Below are 21,808 nucleotides of genomic sequence, written 5' to 3' on the forward strand. Positions count from 1 at the left end.
TATATTTGAAAAAGGAGTAAATAAAAGTAGTTAAAGTGGATCTACCACCAATATTCAAGATTACAATCGGAATACATTATCTTAGACTTTGAAAATGAAGTTTTTGCGTTGAAAATTATATCAATGCATTTTTTCTTGCTTTTGGTGTTTTTTTCTGGTCCATTTTCCTGGGCACATGCCACTCGTTTGCTTTCAGGTTTATGGTCGTGGTGCCAGTTCAGCTTACTACAATTATAACTTTACATTGTGGCATCCCGTTCCCACCATTTTTATCCTGCTACTATACCTCTGTGTTATGTAAGGCCTTTCTCCATCTGTATCCACCCAATACATCTCGTGCTGCACTAATATATTCTTTTTCCCCTACATTACCTTGCTCCAGGTTCACCTTTCCATATGTGATGGGCTGGAGGCTCCTGACATGGAGCACGGTGTGGAGCTACCGCAGGGTAAGTACAGAGACTATGGAATATGGCCGATCTCTACATGATCTGTGATATGCGGGGACATTAGTGGAGGAGACTACACTGGGGTAAAGAGCAGTCGCTGATGATGTTAGCCCTATCCCAAGTACAACATGTGATTGATGATCTGCGGCATATTGGGGCAGTGACATTAGTCTGGGAAAGCCATATGACAGATGGACAGTACATCACTGTCATGGTGGGAAAGAATCGGCAGCGAGATCACGTGACGCAACTCCCCGCAAAAACAAAAAATCAGATTAACTATTCCTTGGCCATTTCTAACACTACGGCTGTCCAAAATTAAAATAGTCTCAGCAGAGAGAACAGCATATAAAGAAGACACAGACACAATGAATGGAGTTTATTAATCTTTATTCTTATCTATTATGAAATTTAGAATAATTTAATCATCCAGTGCCATTTATAGGATTTACTGCATAAAACGGATGTGAACCAGAGGAAGGCAAAACAACCCCATGTGTGGGGAAAAATTCCTTCCTGACCCCAAGTACTGGCGATCGGCTAATCCCTGGTTCACTGCAGTGTCAGCTCTGGATGGGCCCTATCACCGCTCTACATGGAACATTTATACATATCTAATACGTATATTTCTATCTTATCTTTATATCTAGACTATTTATAGCTTATGTCTAACAAAGGGCGCACTTACACTAGTCAATTATCGGGAATCGGCGTTTTTAGGAACAGTCATTTTCTGATAATTGTGTAGTGTAAACAGGCGGGCGATCACCCAACAAACAAAAGGTCAGCTGCTTAAAAATGATTAACACACAGTCACACATACATTCACACATATACACGCTGTGACACATACACATATATGCTTACATATCTGCAGATACACACGGCGACATTCGCAAACATACATTCACATATCTCACACTGAGACACATTCATACTAAAATTCATACAAACATATACATTTATTCACACCCACAAAATACATACATGTAGACTATGTAGCTCATATATACACACATAGTGAATGATTTGCACACATTAACATAGATTGATACAAACAGACATGTGCTTGTTTCATATTCATGTAAATATATATATATTTAAATATGGATATATATAAAACAAAAAAAATGGAGGCAGCACAGCAAATGAAAAAGTGAAAAAAGTGCTATTAGCCCATAATGGCGACGTTTCGGATCTAAGTAAGAACCTTTCTCAAGCAGTACAGAAGTGCATGTGCATACCTTATGGAGAACGCCAATTGCAAAAAGTGTTTAACAATAATTACACAAGTAAGAGCATATCCCATCATATAGAGTAAGATATACATACAGTGAATGTCAATTCATAATGATGACATTGGAATAAAGTGCATTATGATGACCAGAATAGAAAAACAATGTAAATAATACATGAAAAAGATTAAATATTAATTAACAGCTGTACATTGTATTTTAAAAACAGCGCCAATATCAGCGTCCTGCTACATTTAATGCGCAAGTCAGAAAGAAGAAAGGGACATAAGCGGCATTTCATGCATGTGCAAAGACACTATGAGGTTTCCGGCGCCATCTTGGTAAAGGAGAGTCAAAGCATCATCTGCGCATGCGTCAGAGTATCCTGAAGTTACGGCAGTATAGCCGGCTGACCAATGATACAAGACAGAAAGCCTGCATGCACCCTAAAATGCGGGATCGCACCAGCTGCATTTTGGACAAGGGATTTGAATTAAAATGTGCCAGAAAAGTAACATTAAATCATTAAAGAGAAAATATAATATGCAAGGAGGACTTTATACATATTTATTTAAGATCGCCAAAAATGGCACAGGACTTAATCCAAACAGAAAACCCCCAGACGCAGGGACTCGAACATAATATACGAGCACGCCGAAGCTACTCGATAAGCACCCGAGCATGCTTAGTTAAAGGGTTAAACTAGCACACTCGCTCATCACTATTCCTCATTGATGATTTAATGTTACTTTTCTGGCACATATTAATTCAAATCCCTTGTCCAAAATGGAGCTGGTACGATCCCTCATTTTAGGGTGCATGCAGGCTTTCTGTCTTGATGTCGATATTGGCGCTGTTTTCAAAATACAATAGGGTGAGTCATGGCATGATTAGTCATATACAGCTGTTTCTTAATTAATATTTAATCTTTTTTATGTATTATTTCCATTGTTTTTCTATTCTGGTCATCATAATGCACTTTATTCCAATGTCATCATTATGAATTGTCATTCACTGCATGTATATCTTACTATATATGATGGGATATGCTCTTACTTGTGTAATTATTGTTAAACACTTTTTGTAATTGATGTTCTCCATAAGGTATGCACATGCACTTCTGTACTGCTTGAAAAAGGTTCTCACTTAGAACCGAAACGTCGCCATTATGGGTTAATAAATAGCACTTTTTTCACTTTTTCATCTGGTGCGCGGCCTCCATTTTTCTTGTTCTATTTAAGGTTTGATCTTTACCTGGGAAGCCTGGCACCCTGACGTTTTGTTAGTGTTTATATATATGTCTATACATACATACATACACACACATACAACACACACACAAACACACATATACAGTGCTCGGCGTAACATACATACACACACGTAAATGAGTACACAAGCTTTGAAAAATAAGATTTTAATCAATGTCTCACTTAATACAAGAACAGTCTCCAATTTTTACAAGGCTGATTTTCATATAACATTTTATTAAGCCATAGCATGAAAGTAAGGTTAATAATATAACCTTCATTACAAAATTTTCAGTTTTATTCAAATTAGTTGATGCAAAAATGAATACACCCACATCAAAATGCTACATCTAGTATTTTGTATGACCTCTATGATTTTTTTAAGAACAATACCAAGTCTTTTAGGCATGAAATGAACAAGTCGGCGACATAGTGTAACATCTAACTTTTATACCATTCTTCAAAATTTACCTCTTTTATAGCCTGGACATTGGATGGAGAGCGATGCTCAACTTGTCTCTTCAGAATTCCCCATAGGTGTTTGATTGGGTTCAGATCAGGAGACACTTGCCCCTGAATCACGTTCACCCTGTTCTTTATCAGAAATGCAGGGTCCTCGCTCCTCCTGTACCAGTCGCTGTCACATTGTGTTCAAGATTATTGTACTTGTTTTTGCTATGAATACCCCTTTTCACATGTAAAACGCCATGGAATAAATGGCGCTATAACAATAAATAATAATAATAATGTGTCTTTTGGATTGTCATGTTGGAAAAGAGCGCAGCTACCAAAGGCACGGAGTGAGGGTAGCATCTTCTCTTTCAATATCGATATTACATCTACTGTATAGTGGCAGTACATCTGTGAATTTATAATACCCTGCATGAACTGTGATTCCCCTACACCAGCAGAACCCATGTAACCCCACATAAGGACACTTCCACCACCATGTTTCACTTTAGTCTCCAGGCATTTTTATAATTACTTTTTTCTAAATGCATGGTGCCTACAGTGAAACATAGTGGTAGCAGTGTCCTTATGTGGGGTTATTTGAGTGCTGCTGGTGTCAGTGAGCTACAATTCATTGAGGGTATCCTAAATTTACAGGTGTACTGCTCTATATTGATAGAGAATATGCTACCATCACCCCATGTCCTTGGTAGATGTGTAATTTAGCAACATGATAATGAACACACATTTAAGGTTATTGTTGCATTTCTGTAGAAGAACAGGGTGAACGTGATTCAGAGGCCAAGTATGTCTCCTGATCTGAACCCAACCGAAGACCTATGGGGAATTCTGAAGAGACAAGTTGAACATTACAGGCATCCAGGCTATAAAAAGAGGTCATTGTTGAAGAATGAAAAAAGATAGATGGTGGAATACGTCACCATCTTCTTCATTCCATGCCTTGAAGACTTGTTGCGATTCTTAAAAATCATGGTCATACAAATATTGGATGTAGCAGTTTTTTGTGTAGGGTGTATTCATTTTTGCATCAACTAATTTGAGTAGAATTGAAGATTTTGTAATGAAAGTTGTATTATTAACCTTACTTTTATGCTATCAAAGTCAGTCTAGTAAAAATGTTGGAAATTAGTCTTCTATTCAGTGAGACATTGATTAAAATCTAACTTTTCAAAGGGGGTGCACTCATGTATCCAAATCCTATGTGTATATGTTTCTTACATATACTTACCTTTCTTACATATACTTCTACTTATCATTTTTGTACCTATACCTATCTTTTTTTACTTATCTCTACTTACCTATACTTAATCTTTCATACCTATATTTATTCTTTTTTACCTACACTTATTTTTACTTTTACTTATACTTTCTTACCAATACTTACCTATACTTATTCTAGCTTATTCTAGCTTACCTATACTTATTATTTTATTTCCTATACTTATCACTACTTGCCTATAATGATTCTTCCTTTCCTATATTTACCGATACTTATCCTCTTGTAACTACATTTATCCGTTCTTACTTATATTTATTCTTTGCTACCTATACGTAGCATATGCTTACATATGCTTATCCTTTTTAAAAAAATGTTTATTGAATGCTGAACATACTTATCCTTATCTATAAGTATTCTTCTTATTTTTTATTTTTTAAATTTTAAATATATTTATCCTTATTTATCTGTACTTATCCTTTCCCACCTATATACACTGCTCAAAAACATAAAGGGAACACTTAAACAACAGAATATAACTCCAAGTAAATCAAACTTCTGTGAAATCAAACTGTCCACTTAGGAAGCAACACTGATTGACAATCAATTTCACATGCTGTTGTGCAAATGGAATAGACAATAGATGGAAATTATTGGCAATTATCAAGACACCCTCAATAAAGGAGTGGTTCTGCAGGTGGGGACCACAGATCACATCTCAGTACCAATGCTTTCTGGCTGATGTTTTGGTCACTTTTGAATGTTGGTTGTGCTTTCACACTCATGGTAGCATGAGATGGACTCTACTACTCACAGAAGTTGCTCAGGTAGTGCAACTTATCCAGGATGGCACATCAAGGCGAGCTGTAGCAAGAAGGTTTGCTGTGTCTGTCAGTGTAGTGTCCAGAGGCTGGAGACACTACCAGGAGACAGGCCAGTACACCAGGAGACATGGAGGGGGCCGTAGGAGGGCAACAACCCAGCAGGAGGACCGCTACCTCCGCCTTTGTGCAAGGAGGAACAGGAGGAGCACTGCCAGAGACCTGCAAAATGACCTCCAGCAGGCCATAAATGTGCATGTGTCTGCACAAACGGTTAGAAACAGACTCCATGAGGGTGGTATGAGGGCCCGATATCCACAGACAGGGGTTGTGCTCACAGCCCAACACCGTGCAGGATGCTTGGCATTGGCCACAGACCACCAGGATTTTTCAAAGTCGCCACTGGCACCCTGTGCTCTTCACAGATGAAAGCAGGTTCACACTGAGCACATGTGGCAGAGTCTGGAGACGCCATGGAGAGCGATCTGCTGCCTGCAACATCCTTCAGTATGACCGGTTTGGCAGTGGGTCAGTAATGGTGTGGGGTGGAATTTCTTTGGAGGGCCGCACAGCCCTCAATGCGCTCGCCATAGGTAGCCTGACTGCCATTAGGTACCGAGATGAGATTCTCAGACCCCTTGTGAGATCATATGCTGGTGCGGTTGGCCCTCAGTTCCTCCTAATGCAGGACAATGCCAGACCTCATGTGGCTGGAGTGTGTCAACAGTTCCTGCAAGATGAAGGCATTGAAGCTATGGACTGGCCCGCCCGTTCCCCAGACCTGAATCCGATTGAGCACATCATGTCTCGCTCCTTCCACCAACGTCACGTTGCACCACAGGCTGTCTAGGAGTTGGCAGATGCTTTGTTCCAGGTCTGGGAGGAAATCCCACAGGAAACCATCCGCAACCTCATCAGGAGCATGCCCAGGTGTTGTAGGGAGGTCATACAGGCACGTGGAGGCAACACACAAAACTGAGCCTCATTTTGACTTTTTTAAGGACATTACATCAAAGTTGGATCAGCCTGTAGTGTGTTTTTACACTTTAATTTTGGGGGTGACTCTAAATCCAGGCCTCCATTGGTTAATAAATTTGATTTCCATTGATGATTTTTGTGTGATTTTGTTGTCAGCACATTCAAATTTATACAGAACAAAGTATTCAATGAGAATATTTCATTCATTCAGATCTAGGATGTGTTATTTGAGTGTTCCCTTTATTTTTTTGAGCAGTGTATATCCTTTCTTACCTATACCTATCCTTTTTTTCTTACTTTAATTGAATTTTTAATGAACTTATTTTTTCTTACTAATACATTGCTCAAAAAAATAAAGGGAACACACAAATAACACATCCTAGATCTGAATGAATGAAATATTCTCATTGAATACTTTGTTCTGTACAAAGTTGAATGTGCTGACAACAAAATCACACAAAAATCATCAATGGAAATCAAATTTATTAACCAATGGAGGCCTGGATATGGAGTCACCCCCAAAATTAAGGTGTAAAAACACACTACAGGCTGATCCAACTTTGATGTAATGTCCTTAAAAAAAGTCAAAATGAGGCTCAGTATTGTGTGTGGCCTCCATGTGCTTGTATGACTTCCCTGCCACGCCTGGGCATGCTCCTGATGAGGTTGCGGATGGTCTCCTGTGGGATCTCCTCCCAGACCTGGACTAAAGCATCAGCCAACTCCTGGACAGTCTGTGGTGCAACGTGACGTTGGTGGATGGAGCAAGACATTATGTCCCAGATGTGCTCAATCGGATTCAGGTCTGAGGAATGGGTGGGCCAGTCCATAGCTTCAATGCCTTCATCTTGCAGGAACTGCTGACACACTACAGCCACATGAGGTCTGGCATTGTCCTGTATTAGAAGGAACCCAGGGTCAACCACACCAGTATATGGTCTCACAATGCATCTGAGAATCTCATCTCGGTACCTAATGGCAGTCAGGCTACCTCTGGCGAGCACATGGAGGGCTGTGCGGCCCTCCAAAGAAATGTCACCCCACACTATTACTGACCCACTGCCAAACCGGTCATGCTGAAAGATGTTGCAGGCAGCAGAATGCTTTCCACGGCGTTCCAGACTCTGTCACGTCTGTTACATGTGCTCAGTGTGAACCTGCTTTCATCTGTGAAGAGCACAGGGTGCCAGTGGCGACTTTGCCAATTCTGATGTTCTGTGGCACATGCCAAGTGTCCTACACGGTGTTGGGCTGTGAGCACAACCCCCATCTGTGGACGTCGGGCCCTCATACCACCCTCATGGAGTCGGTTTCTAACCGTTTGTGCAGGCACATGCACATTTGTGGCCTGCTGGAGGTCATTTTGCAGGGCTCTGGCAGTGCTCCTCCTGTTCCTCCTTGCACAAAGGCGGAGGTAGCGGTCCTGCTGCTGGGTTGTTGCCCTCCTACGGCCCCCTCCACGTCTCCTGGTGTACTGGCCTGTCTCCTGGTAGCGCTTCCAGCCTCTGGACACTACTCTGACAGACACAGCAAACCTTCTTGCCACAGCTCGCATTGATGTGCCATCCTGGATGAGCTGCACTACCTGAGCAACTTCTGCGGGTTGTAGAGTCCGTCTCATGCTAACACGAGTGTGAAAGCACAACCAACATTCAAAAGTGACCAAAACATCAGCCAGAAAGCATTGGTACTGAGATGTGGTCTGTGGTCCCCACCTGCAGAATCACTCCTTTATTGAGGGTGTCTTGATAATTGCCAATAATTTCCATCTATTGTCTGTTCCATTTGCACAACAGCATGTGAAATTTATTGTCAGTTTTGCTTCCTAAGTGGACAGTTTGATTTCACAGAATTTTGATTTACTTGGAGTTATATTCTGTTGTTTAAGAGTTCCCTTTATGTTTTTGAGCAGTGTACTAACCTATACTTCTGTTTTCCTATACTTATCCTCTCGTACCTATAGCTATCCTTCACTACCAATACTTTTTTTTTTCTTATTTTTATTGAATTTAAATATATTTATCCTTTATTTCGTATTCTTATCTTTTTTTACCAACTTATACTTTTTTATTTTAAATATACTTATTGTTTCTTACCTATATTTATCTATACTTAACCTTTCCTACCTATACTTATCTTTTTTTTTTTGTTTTGTTTTTTTTACATATACTTATCGTTTCTTACCTATACTTATCCTTATCCTTTCTTATTTATACTTATCTGAATAAAGTATTTATGAAGGAGGCAATCCTGGCCCTTCCTCTTCTCATCATCCTTCTTGCATTAATGCGGGGCCAGGCGCAGCAAGTGGTTTCCTCCTCTGTACTTTGGCTGCCTTTTTCTTGGACAGGTTGTTCTTCATCTGTAGAAGTGATGTCTTCTTCTGCAATATTCTCAGTCTCTGGTTCCTATAAACACAATGAAATAAAGCTAAATATCGTGGCCCTGATTCATCATATGCATTTTTAAGTTCCTTTCCTTTTTTTGTCTTGTGGTATTAGTTGCGTTTTTGGGTGTCAAATTTATCAAATTGGTGCAACAGATTTATGAATTTGGCATTAAGTAAAAAATGGTCTTTCTCCATCTTGAACTATTTTCTGTAACTTTTGGCACCAAAAGTTGCCCCTAATACTGGCTTACTGAAAAATGCAGCCGGGTTGGACTGGAGTAAACTTGTGGCAAATTTTTAAATTTTGAAAAGGTTTCAATTGATGAATCAGGATAAAATATCTGGAATTACCAGACTCTGCCCACAAAGCAGAAAACAAAATTTAAAAACCAGGCAAGCACGTATAGTATAGACTTAAAAAAAGGCGGAAATAAAATAATGAAATATGTGTAAACAAAAAAGGCGCTAAACACACAAAACTAGACAAAAATCTGGCGCAAAGGCAATGATGAATCAGGGCCTGTGACCCGGAGCCATTCCCTATGTGTAATAATCAGAGAAGCTAAAAAGTGCATCGGCTGAGAGATGGGCGTGATACTGATATATAATCAACTGTGTATCTGAATAAATGCTGTGCATAGTGATGGGGATCTGTATATAACTACTATAACCAAAGAGATTGACAATTCCAGTTTTTTTACTCTACATGATGCTAATATAAATCATGTCCTTTCAGTTCAGTATGAAGATAAACCCTGGATCATCACCACCATCACTTACCTCATCCTCTGGGATCCTAATGCCATCATCCAGCTTCATGTAGATGGGCTGCAATACAACAGGTAAGAGTTAGTATTTATTTTTTTTAATATTATAAAGGAGTTGTGTAGCCCTTGTGGAATTTTCATAAAGAATTGTACCCTAACACACTGTCAGGATTCGGCTTCGCCTGTCGGTGTCAGCAGTTGTCGTATGACCAAAAGTATGCAATTTGCATACAAGTGGTCATGTCAGTAGAACATTACATTCTGCTTGCATTCTGTCGTAAATTACACCAGGGCTGAACAACCCCTTTGATTTCAGTCATTTTATACATTCCTCATATTATTGCATACGAGGATTTGTAGCTTAGAGATGCCTGCAGGGCCATAGGTAAGGGAGCACTTATATAAACCATGGTGGCAATGAGTCTCTTACCCCGTCATTGTCGTCATAACCATCCACATCCTGATCCTTATAGAAGAAAAGAGGAAAATTACAAATTGTACTGGGAAAATGTTTGGGTGCTCTCAGATCTGCACTATGATATTATTGGTGTTTTTCTGTGTATTCGTGTTTTTTCTATATTCTAGTTTTGATGCACTTGTTTTATGCTTCATATAACAAAAATTGTCGACACACAAATATATATAATTTTGTGCCCTTTTAATCAGTTGCTTAATACGCGGCTAGTCATACAATTTTGCTTTTTTCTGAATATTACTTTGTGTACATGTCTCACGGAGCAGAGTGACCTCGGTGAACTATAATGATTTAACTCTCATTAACTGACCAAATATACAATATTTCCGCTGACTGACTTGAACACAGCAGATCTGACACTACTCGTGGCGCTCACACTTATTCTCCTGTGATTTTGTGTGTTTTTTCTCCTTGTGTGTGATTGGTAGCAGGTAGTATATATTGCACTGTGACTTCAGTTACTGTGAACTTTGACTAAGATCAATTTGTTTGTGTGAAACGCGCTAGTGAAAGTTTCTATGGTGCAGTTGTAATACACTTTAATAATATGATCTGCTCATATCGCTTACGTAGTATTCCGTCATCTGTAGCACAGAGTCTCTCATCTGTTGCAATGAGAAAAAAAAACATTAATAGTAACTGTATTATCTGTATTCTAGTAACAAATCTAAAAAACGTAACTTACGTGGCTTCTGTTACAAACATTTTTATCAATAGCCAAATCGGATCATCCTTTATACAGCTCTGGCAAAAATTAAGAGACCACTGCAAAATTTTCATTTTCTCTGATTTTTCTCTTTACAGGTATACTTTTGAGTAAAATGTACATTGTTGTTTTATTCTATAAACAACTGACATCATGTCTCCGAAATTCAAAGCTAAAAATTTTGTATTTATTTGCAGCAAATGAGAAATCGTCAAAATAATAAAAAAGAAACAGTGTTTTCAGACCTCAAATAGTGCCAAGAAAACAAGTTCTTAATCATTTAGAAACAACAATATTCATGTTTTAACTCAGGAAGAGTTCAGAAATCAATATTTGGTGGAAGAACCATGGTTTTTAATCACAGCTTTCATGCGTCTTGGCATGCTTTCCACCAGTCTTTCACACTGCTTTTGGGTGACCTTATGCCACTCCTGGCACAAAAATTTAAGCAGTTCTTCTTTGATGGCTTGTGACTATCCATCTTCCTCTTGATTACATTCCAGAGGTTTTCAATGGGGTTCAGGTCTGGAGATTGGGCTGTCCATGACAGAGTCTTGATGTGGTGCTCCTTAATTCCACACATTGATTGACCTAGCTGTGTGGCATGGGGCATTGTGCTGCTGCAAAAAACAGTCCTCAGAGTTGGGGAATATTGTCTGAGCAGAAGGAAGCAAGTGTTTTTCAAGGATAACCTTGTATGCGGCTTGATTTATACGTCCTTCGCAAAGATTAACCTGCCTAATTCCAACTATGCTGAAGCATCCCCAGATCATCACCGATCCTCCGCCAAATTTCACAGTGGGTTCAAGACACTATGGCTTGTATGCCTCTCCAGTTCTCCGTCTAACCATTAGACGACCAGGTGTTGGGCAAAACTGAAAATTAGACTCATCAGAGAAGATTACCTTACTCCAGTCGTCTATGGTCCAATCCTTATGGTCTCTGGCAAACTTCAGCCTGGCTATCCTTTGCTTCTCATTGATGAAAGGCTTTTTTCTAGCTTTATATGACTTGAGGCCTGTCTCTAGGAGCCGGTTACGAACTGTTCTTGCCGTGCACTTCACCCCAGCTGCCATTTGCAATTCATTTTGTAGGTCACTTGATGTCATCATGCGGTTGCTGAGTGACATTCGAATAAGATGACGGTCTGTAGCTTTGTTGTTCCCAATGTCTGCTGCTTGAAATTTTAAGGATGGAGGCAACATGATGCTCACTGTATCCCTCTGCTAGTAAAACCAGAATTGAGACCTTTTTTTCCTCACTCAAGACTTTTCTTTTCAACTCCTTTGGCATGGTTAAAATTATTTTTTCATTCAAATTACTTTTGGGCTATTCCTAGCACTTGTTTTGCCATCCAGCTTGTCCTATTGCAAGAGGATTGTGAAGACCACAGCAGTGTTTCTTATACTTTCCCTCATTACATAAGATTTGGTTCAGGTCATCACCTTATCAGAAGCACATTAAGTAGAATGAGGTGGACTTTGGTTGGAATTCAACTGACGCTGGAATGGAATGGCTGTCAGACATGTAGAGATGGCGATTTTTAGAAAACTGTGCAGTGGTCTCTTAATTTTTGCCAGAGCTGTATGTATCTGCCCTCCCAATGCACATCACACGTTATCAAATATAATCTGTGCTGAATTCCTCAACAATCTCAGTGGGATCTGGAAAATTACTGCTTTTCTTATTCAGGTTAAGGATTTGTTCCGATCTGCAGAGTTTCTGCCATTTTGACAGCAAAACTAGCAGACCACTCTGGCAAAACACACTCAGCCTCTGATCGTAAGGCCAAGTTCACACAATTTTAATTTCGGTCTGTGCATGAAAAAACATGAATCACACGGACGGCGCTAGGACCAATGTAATTCGATTAGTTGATAGGAGCGCGTTTTTTTTTTAACCCCTTTTTGATGTACATAATAGTATGCACCACGTCATCACCCCCTGTTCAGCGTGGGCTCCGGCGCTGAGCCCGCGCTAAACCGGGCACATGTCAGCTGATCTATACAGCTGACATGTGCCTGCAACAGCCACGGCTGTTAACTAGTTAAATGCCGCAGTCAATCTCAGACAGTGGCATTTAACATCGTCATGCCAGAAGCGAGTCACTTACCCCACCCATCTGCGACTCCGTCACATGATCGCAGGTCACTGATGGGTTGCCAGTAGGTTGTCATGTCCAGATTGCTATGAGCGCCGCCCAGTGGTCGGCGCTCATAGCAAGTGAGCAATTCTGCTACATACAGGCAATCTGCTCATCGCCTGTATGCAGCAGATCCGATCAGGTAAGTGCTGCTTCTAGTCTCTAATAGAGACTATTGAAGCAAGCAAAAAGTAATAAAAAAAATGTTTTTAAAAATATATATAAAAGTTTAAAGGGAATCTGTGACCCCTCTGGGACCTATCAGACCTCTAATATGGGCATACAGGTGATAGAAATGTGAATCTATACTTACCTGTATGTTCCATATTAGCGGTTTGCTTGCCTTGAAATACATTTTTATTAACTTAGTTTTGACAAGCTTTGCATCCAGGAGACGCTAAGAAATCCCTGCCTACCTACTTAATTTCCATACTTCCCCCCCTCCCCTGCACGTCACAGGGGGAATATGGAAATTAAGTTAACAGGCGGGGATTTCTTTGTGTACCCCGGACGCGAAGCTTATCAAAACTAAAATGTATTTCAAAGCAAGCAAACCTCTACTATGGGCCATACATGTAAGTATAGATTCACATTTCTTTCACCTGTATGCCCATATTAGAGGTCTGATAGGTCCCAGGGGGTGACAGATTCCCTTTAAATCACCCCCCTTTCGCCCCATTCAAAATAAACCAATAAAAAAAAACACACAAACACATATTTGGTATCGCTGCGTTCAGAATCGCCCAATCTACCAATATAAAAAGAGAATTAATCCAATCGGCAAACGGCGTAATGAGACAAAAATTTTAAACGCCAGAATTACGTTTTTTTGGTCGACCAACATTGCAATAAAATGCAATAACGGGCGACAAAACCATTGGATCTAGGCCCAATCTGGTATCAATAAAAATGTCAGCTCCGCGTGGAAAAAATAAGCCCTCATTCGGCCCCAGATCATGAAAAATGCAGACGCTACGAGTCTCGGAAAATGGAGCCATTTTTTTTTTTAGCAAACTTTGGATTTTTTTTTCACCAATTAAATAAAAAAGAACCTGGACATGTTAGGTGTCTATGAACTTGTAATGACTTGGAGAATAATAAAGGCAGGTCAGTTTTAAGATTCAGTGAACTTGGTTAAAAAAAAACAATAAACTGTGGAATTGCGCTTTTTTTGCAATTTCACCACACTTGGCATTTTTTCCCATTTTTCAGTACACGATATGGTAAAATCAATGATGTTGTTCAAAAGTACAACTCATCCCGCAAAAAATAGGCCCTCACACGGCCATATTGACTGAAAAATAGTTATGGCTCTGGGAACAAGGGGAGCAAAAAACCAAAATGCAAAAACGGGAAATGCTCAGTCATGAAGGGGTTAATGGACCGAGTCTGCATGCAAAAACACATCTTATCATGCATTAGTTTCTTCTGTAGGTCAGATGAGACTTGCCTATTTAAGTCTATGAGAGCGCAAAAAAATTGGATCCAATATGGATCTATATACATACTATATGTATGTACTATATATCTTACACTACTACATAGTGTAAGATTTTCATGGATACCAACAATTCTTTAACATAGGAAATTGTATTTGGTCATATAAATGCCATATGGATGAAAATGGAGATGAAAATCATCTGTTTTTCTGAATGAAATCAAACATATACAGTACACAGCCAATCTAATAGATGAAGGAGCCTGGCACTGACACTTTCTATAAAGCTGTCCAGCAGGTCAGAAATCATCGACATGTAGGTCTCGGCATCGTCCATCTCGCTATCAGAGGATGTAGATCCGGACATCGCTGGTTCCTGGGCAGATATTAGAAATATATGTTTAAACATGTAAGAATGTCATATTCCAGAGTCACCATTATAAAGTTACAAAGTGAGACCAGAATACAGTGGGGGGGGGGAGTATATAGTCAGTCACCAATTGTGCAAGTTCTCTTACTTAAAAAGATGAGAGGCCTGTAATTGACATCATAGTTAGACCTGAACTATGAGAGACAAAATGAGAAAACAAATCCTGAAAATCATTGTCTGATTTGGAAAGAATTTTTTTTCAAATTTTGGTGGAAAATAAGTATTTGGTCACCTACAAACAAGCAAGATTTCTGGCTCTCACAGACCTGTTACTTCTTCTTTAAGAGGCTCCTCTGTCCTCCACTCATTACCTGTAGTACTGGCACATGTTTGAACTTGTTATCAATATAAAAGACACCTGTCCGCAACCTCAGTCACACTCCAAACTCCACTATGGTGAAGACCAAAGAGCTGTCGAAGAACACCAGAAAGAAAATTGTAGCCCTGCACCAGGCTGGGAAGACTGAATCTGCAATAGGCAAGCAGCTTGGTGTGAAGAAATCAACTGTGGGAGCAATAATTAGAAAATTGAAGACATACAAAACCACTCACTGATAATCTCCCTCGATCTGGGGCTCCACACAAGATCTCACCCCATGGGGTCAAAATGATCTCAAAAACGGTGAGCAAAAATCCCAGAACCACACGGGGGGACCTAGTGAATGACCTGCAGAGAGCTGGGACCAGTTTTACACAGGCTACCATCAGTAACACACTACGCCGCCAGGGACTCAGATCCTGCAGTGCCAGACGTATCCCCCTGCTTAAGCCATTACATGTCCGGACTCATCTGAAGTTTGCTAGAAAGCATTTGGATTATCCAGAGGAGTATTGAAAGAATGTCATATGGTCAGATGAAACCAAAGTAGAACTGTTTGGTAGAAACACAACTCGTCATGTTTGGAGGAGAAAGAATGCTGAGTTGCATCCAAAGAACACCATACCTACTGTGAAGCATGGGGGTGGCAACATCATGCTTTGGGGCTGTTTCTCTGCCAAGGGACCAGGATGAGTGATCCGTGTACATGAAAAAATAATTGGGGCCATGTATCGTGAGATTTTGAGTGCAAACCTCCTTTCATCAGCAAGGGCATTGAAGATGAAACGAGGCTGGGTCTTTCAGCATGACAATGATCCCAAGCACACCGCCAGAGCAACGAAGGAGTGGCTTCGTAAGAAGCATTTCAAGGTCCTGGAGTGGCCTAGCCAGTCTCCAGATCTAAACCCTATAGAAAACCTTTGGAGGGAGTTGAAAGTCCGTGTTGCCCAGCTACAGCCCCAAAACATCACTGCTCTAGAGCAGAACTGCATGGAGGAATGGGCCAACATACCAGCAACAGTGTGTGCCAACCTTGTGAAGACTTACAGAAAACGTTTGACCTCTGTCATTGCCAACAAAGAATATATAACAAAGTCTTGAGATGAACTTTTCTAATTGACGAAATACTTATTTTCCACCAAAATTTAAAAAAAAATTCTTTCCAAATCAGACAATGTGATTTTCAGGATTTGTTTTCTCATTTTGTCTCTCATGGTTGAGGTCTACCTATGATGTAAATTACAGGCCTCGCTCATCTTTTTAAGTGGGAGAACTTGCACAATTGGTGACTGACTAAATACTTTTTTTCCCCATTGTATAAGACTAGAAATGTGCTGAGTAAATAAATATAACAGAGAATACAATATCTGAGTGCCCGACCACATAAGTACAATATACAGGATCAATGCACAAATCTGTATTTCCCTGCGCCATGCAGTCAGAGGTGCGGACTTAGTTCACTTTCTGAACATGACGTATTTATTACTCATCTGATCCCAGCATTTTACACCAGTTATGACGTTTATTCAGTAACCACCAAAAAATAGCCCCTAAAATATAACCTTTATTGATGAAGTTAAAAACTCTCAAAAATATATATTATAAGGTGTGTACCCAATTACACATTTAACATCCAACATATGGAAGGGTCTACAAAAAATATATAATATATTGACAGGATATGATATATAGGACCCTATTACACCCCTAATATAAAGTGCAGCACAAGTAGTAGTAATCACAAAATCCTGGATGTGTGTCAATGTAACTAAATAAACAGCAATGCACTGTCCATGTTTGAAAAGATAAAGATGTTATACATTAAAGTGTGCATCAATTATTATTAAGTCCCTGACCCCTATAAGTATATGCAGAAATGATCAGGAGTAATCAGGGAAAGTACACAAATAGGGCAAAACAAAAAATCAAGACACCAAACAGAATAAGTAAATGAGCATAGGCATCTTAATAGATTACCAGTAGTGATGAGCGAGTTTGCTTGTTTAACCCTTTAATCAAGCATGCTCGGGTGCTCGCCAAGTATTTCGGCATCTATGTTTACTCCACTGCGGCTGCATGTGTCACGACTGTTAGACAGCTGCGACACATGCAGAGATTGCTTAACAAACAGGCAATCCGTGCATGTGTCGCAGCTGTCTAACAGCCGTGAAACATGCAGCCGCGGCGGATAAAAATAGATGCCGAGCATGCTGCAAATACTAGGCGAGCACCCGAGCATGCTTGATTAAAGGGTTAAACGAGCAAACTCGCTCATCACTACTGGCAATCTATTAAGATGCCTATGCTCATTTGCTTAATCAAAGTGTAATCAATGTCTATGATCACTGGTTTACAACCTGAACGGTGCCAAGATGCGACCGTCCAGGCTGTAAGCCAGGACACAATGAGCTGCTGTTAGCGCAACTTCAGTAACAAACGGTGACGTCATAGAGGTTACCGCCGGTCACTGAAGGTGCGTTCCCACGGGCAGTTCACTGCAAGCCAGGTCGAGGAACTGCAGTTGTGGCGCCCCTGAGGGTTCAGTCGCCACAGGGGTACTGCACCTCAGAACGAGGTGTGGTATCTCCTCTCCCAGGTAAGGATGGAGTACTACACAGGACCCCAACCACACACTCAACACTACACCACTCCAGTTCTGTAGGGGGCCTAATGCACCATAGTGCGGCCCCGGGCCTGAATGCAGGAGTTGGGGGGAACCAAAGTTAGGGGGAACCACGTAGTGAGTAAGGGTGAGGAAGCATTTACCTAAGCACTTTATTAGAATTCTATATAACTGGAGGCCATCTTTATAACAAGGTAAACTTTGGTCATGGGTCCTTGGGACGGCAAGTCCGCACAAGGCTGCAGCCGGCTGAGGGTCCACGGTTCCCGGTCTCAGGCCTCGAGACGTCTCTGTCCCCGGTCAGGGTCCAAGCAAGAAGGCCCAGGAGGGGAGCAGAGGAGATAGACTCCACAGGCGAAAGGATCTCAGGGGGTGCGGACGGAGCGGAGTCGCCACCTGCATACCTTATTCTGGCCCAGCCAGAGAGACCCTGCCGCAAGAGGGGGTACCGGTCCCCGATTATCTGACTTTGCACTTTATGTCTCTGTCGGAAAAGTCCGGAGGCTTATGTGGATCCCAGGGGGATACGGACGGAGCCGAGTCGCCACCTGTATGCCCTAATCTGAGTTTATCCAGAGGGACCAGGCCTTACGCCACGTTCTCACCACAAGTCACCAAAAAGGGCACCCAGTCGGTCCGGGAGCAACATGTTACCCACAAGCGACATTGCAGTACCTGTACGGGACTCAGTGGGGGACACAAGGTGGGAGAAGTTGAACCAGAGAGGAACACACTAGAGCGGGGGTCCTGTAAAGTGCCCCGGAACTACCTGGAGAGTGCTGAACCCCACCCTGGCGGCCGCAGCTTGCCGTGTGACAGCAGAGAGAAGCTCTGAGCTGAGTAATCACCAAAGTGAGTAAAGGCTTGGATGACTTCAACTACTGCCTCTGTCTGTTCTTTCCTCCGCGGCTCTGCACCCGCCAACGCTCTACTCTACACTCTCTCTACACTGCCCTGAGGTCCCGCTCCACCTCTGGGGAGCCGTACCAACTAAGCTGCCTGAACACCGGCCTCAGAGAACTGTTGCAGCGCTGGTGATCCTCACCAGACACCACGGGTGGCGTCACGAACATTCCCCTATCCCATTTAACTTTCCCCTTCTTTTAAGAGTGACCCCAGGGTACGGGCCCGGGAGCCGGCCACTGCGACATCCCCCGAGATCAGGCAACAACAAGGCCAAAGCGCCGAGTCGTCCCCATCCCCTGGGCGCGTCACAGTGACCTCAGTGAGATCACCGCTAGCACCATGAGAAATTTTTCACGCTGTTGCGCTGAGCTCATATATTCAGCGCAATTCACTGTTAACAGCAGTGAGATCAGTGAGCTCAGGGCAACACTGTGAGAAATTTTTCATGGTGCTCGCGGTGATGTCACTGAGGTCACAGCAGTTCATTGTCCTGGCTTGCACTGAACTGCCCATGGGAACACACCTTCAGTGACAGGTGGTAACCTCTATGACGTCGGTTGCAGCAGCTCATTGTGTCCTGGTTTACACCCTGGACGGTCGCATCTAGGCACCATTCAGGTTCTAAACTAAATATCACAGAGATGGATTACAGTGATTGACAGTATGAGGAACATGGTTGGTTTTTATTTTTGATTTTTTTACAGGGGACTTTGGCTTCAGAGGAATGAGCATAAGGTGAGTATAAATGTGTTTTTTATTTTTAAATAAATGTGTAAAACAGTGTGAACTTTTATTTCAAATAAAGTACTTTATTCTGGGTATTTGTATTTTATTCAACTATTGACTCTGGAGTTAATAATGGGGGCGTCTTATAGACGCCTCTCCATTACTAACCCCTGGACTTGATGTCAGCTGCCGATACAAAGCTGACATCAACCCCAACCCTATTACCCCACTTGCCACTGCATCAGGACAAGCGGGAAGAGTGGAGGCTAAGCGCCAGAACCTTATGAATGCGCAATTTCAGGGGTGGCTGAGAGCTGATGTTTTAATATGGGAGGGGACCAATATCCATGGCCCCTTCCTAGGCTATTAATATCTGTCTGCCTAGCCTTTACTGATTATTAATATAGGGGGGGGGCCCACATAATTTTTTTGGGGGGTCCCCCATTTTAATAACCAGTAAAGAATAAGTATACAGCTGTGAGCTGATATTAATAGCCTGGGAAGCTACATGGGTATTATCCTCTTCCCAGGCTATAAACATCAGTCCCAGCTGTCCGCTTTCCCTCTGCTGGTTAATAAAATGTAGGGAGATCCCACGCCATTTTTTTTTAAATGTAATCATTTATGAATAAATTACATGTACAGTAAGCTACAACCCCAAAGCACTGATTATATATATCGCTCATGTATTTATGTATCTATGTATCCATCTATCTATCGATCTATCATCTGTTCTCCCTCCTGCAAGTCCTGTGTTGTTAAATTTCTTGCAATTAAACTTTAAAAATAAATAGTTTAAATAGCATCCGTTTTTTTCCTGTACAAAACACGGATGCTGCATAAGGACACACAGATGGCACACGGACACATGGACATATGGATAGCACACGGATGTACAGGAATTACCAGGATGTGTGAAGGAGGCCTTAGTGTGATTTCTGTGTGAAAGCTTGGCCGTCATGCTGGTCATGGGAGCTCTGGGTGTCACTACTGCGAGGGGGAGTGGGAGCTGGATGTCACTAGTCAGGGGACAGGTTGGGGTCTGGATGTGGCTTGTGACTCTCTCTCAGAGCTGAATGTGGTTCTCAATGTAAGAAATGTTGGAGACCATTGCTCTACAGTTAATTAATTTTTTTGATAGATTGTACTTTTACAAATGTGGAGATATCAAATATGTTTATCTATTTTTTTAAATATCTTTATTTTTAATGGAAGCAAGGGAGTGTGATTGACTTTTTTAGACTTTTTATAATTCTTTAGATTTTTTTTTACTTTTTTCTTTAATCCTTTTGGGGGATTTGGACCTTGGATTGTCTGATTGCCCATAGTTAATACTGTAATATAACTGTAAAATCAAGAGTTTTCCCAAGCCTCCTTGAAAAGGAAATAAAAAATCGTGGCCCATCCTTTTTGGCAGATTCTACTCTATCCAAATACTTACCTAATAGACCTAGTATCACCTTTCGGAGAAGTAAAAACCTCCGTGACCATGTGGTGAAAGTCACTACCACAGTGATCCAATCATCTTTTTGGATAATGTCCGCCCTCGTCGGGGATGTTCACCTTGTGGCAGATGCATTTCCTGTCCTAACATTGAACGCACTTACACCTTTTGTGATTCCACAGGACTGAAACATTTTAACATCAATAATCAAATATTTTGTACCACAAAAGCCATTTATTATGCCACATGCCGCTATTCAAAAATATATGTGGTATTCACTACTCATCAGCTTAAAGGGGGTGTCCACTATTGGGACAACCCCTTCTCAATTTGAATGTTTGCCACCATGAAAATAAAAACTCCCATACTCACCTCTCGTGTCGGCACTTTTCCAGTGTTGTCAGCATTCGCTCTCCCGGGATTCACTTGAGGTTGTTATGACTTGTGAGCCCAGTGCACAATCATTGCTGGTGTCACTGTCCTCACCTTGAATGTATGTGGCACCCCTGAGAGTTCAGTTGCCACAGAGGTACTGCACCTCACCCAGAGGTGTGGCATCTCCTTCTCTCAGGTAAGTATGGAGTACTGCCCGGGACCCCAACACCTGCACTCAACACTACACTACTCCAGGCCGGCTGGAAGGGCATTATGCACTTCTTCTGCTGCCCCGTCCCTGGCTGGAGTGGGGGGAACCAAAAGTGAGGGGGAACCAAGTAGTGGGTGTGGGTGGAGGACGCAGAACAGGGGAGCACTTGGAGATATATATAAGAAGGGAAGCCATCATGTGTAGGGGTGGATTCAGTGAGAGAGAAGAGGAGAGGAGCAGTCTGAGGAGCAGAGTCTCTTCAGGAGCTCTGCTCCAGAGTGGGGCCTAGTAAGAGAGGCCCAAGAGTGAGAGGGGAGCGGAGGAGAAAGGCTCCAGTAACAGAATGGATCCCAGGGGGTACGGTGAGTGCAGGATGGCACCCGTACGCCCGAATCTCCCAGGCATCAGAGGGATCAGGCCGCAAGAAGGGCACCGG

General features: G+C 41.6%; 1 long non-coding RNA gene across 1 annotated transcript in view; it reads left to right on the forward strand.

Moving 5' to 3' along the window:
* The first annotated feature begins 416 nt into the window (after nt 1-416).
* The window catches only part of LOC141271299 (uncharacterized), a 28,936-nt gene continuing 7,544 nt past the window's right edge, over nt 417-21,808 (forward strand). Inside the window, exons 1-2 of the long non-coding RNA XR_012321884.1 lie at nt 417-449; nt 9,546-9,651. This is a non-coding gene — a long non-coding RNA (uncharacterized lncRNA). The remainder of the gene's footprint in view (nt 450-9,545; nt 9,652-21,808) is intronic.

Source organism: Phyllobates terribilis, unplaced genomic scaffold (assembly GCF_046119375.1).
Source record: "Phyllobates terribilis strain yellow unplaced genomic scaffold, ASM4611937v1 Scaffold_5__5_contigs__length_657084704, whole genome shotgun sequence".
NCBI lineage: Eukaryota > Metazoa > Chordata > Amphibia > Anura > Dendrobatidae > Phyllobates > Phyllobates terribilis.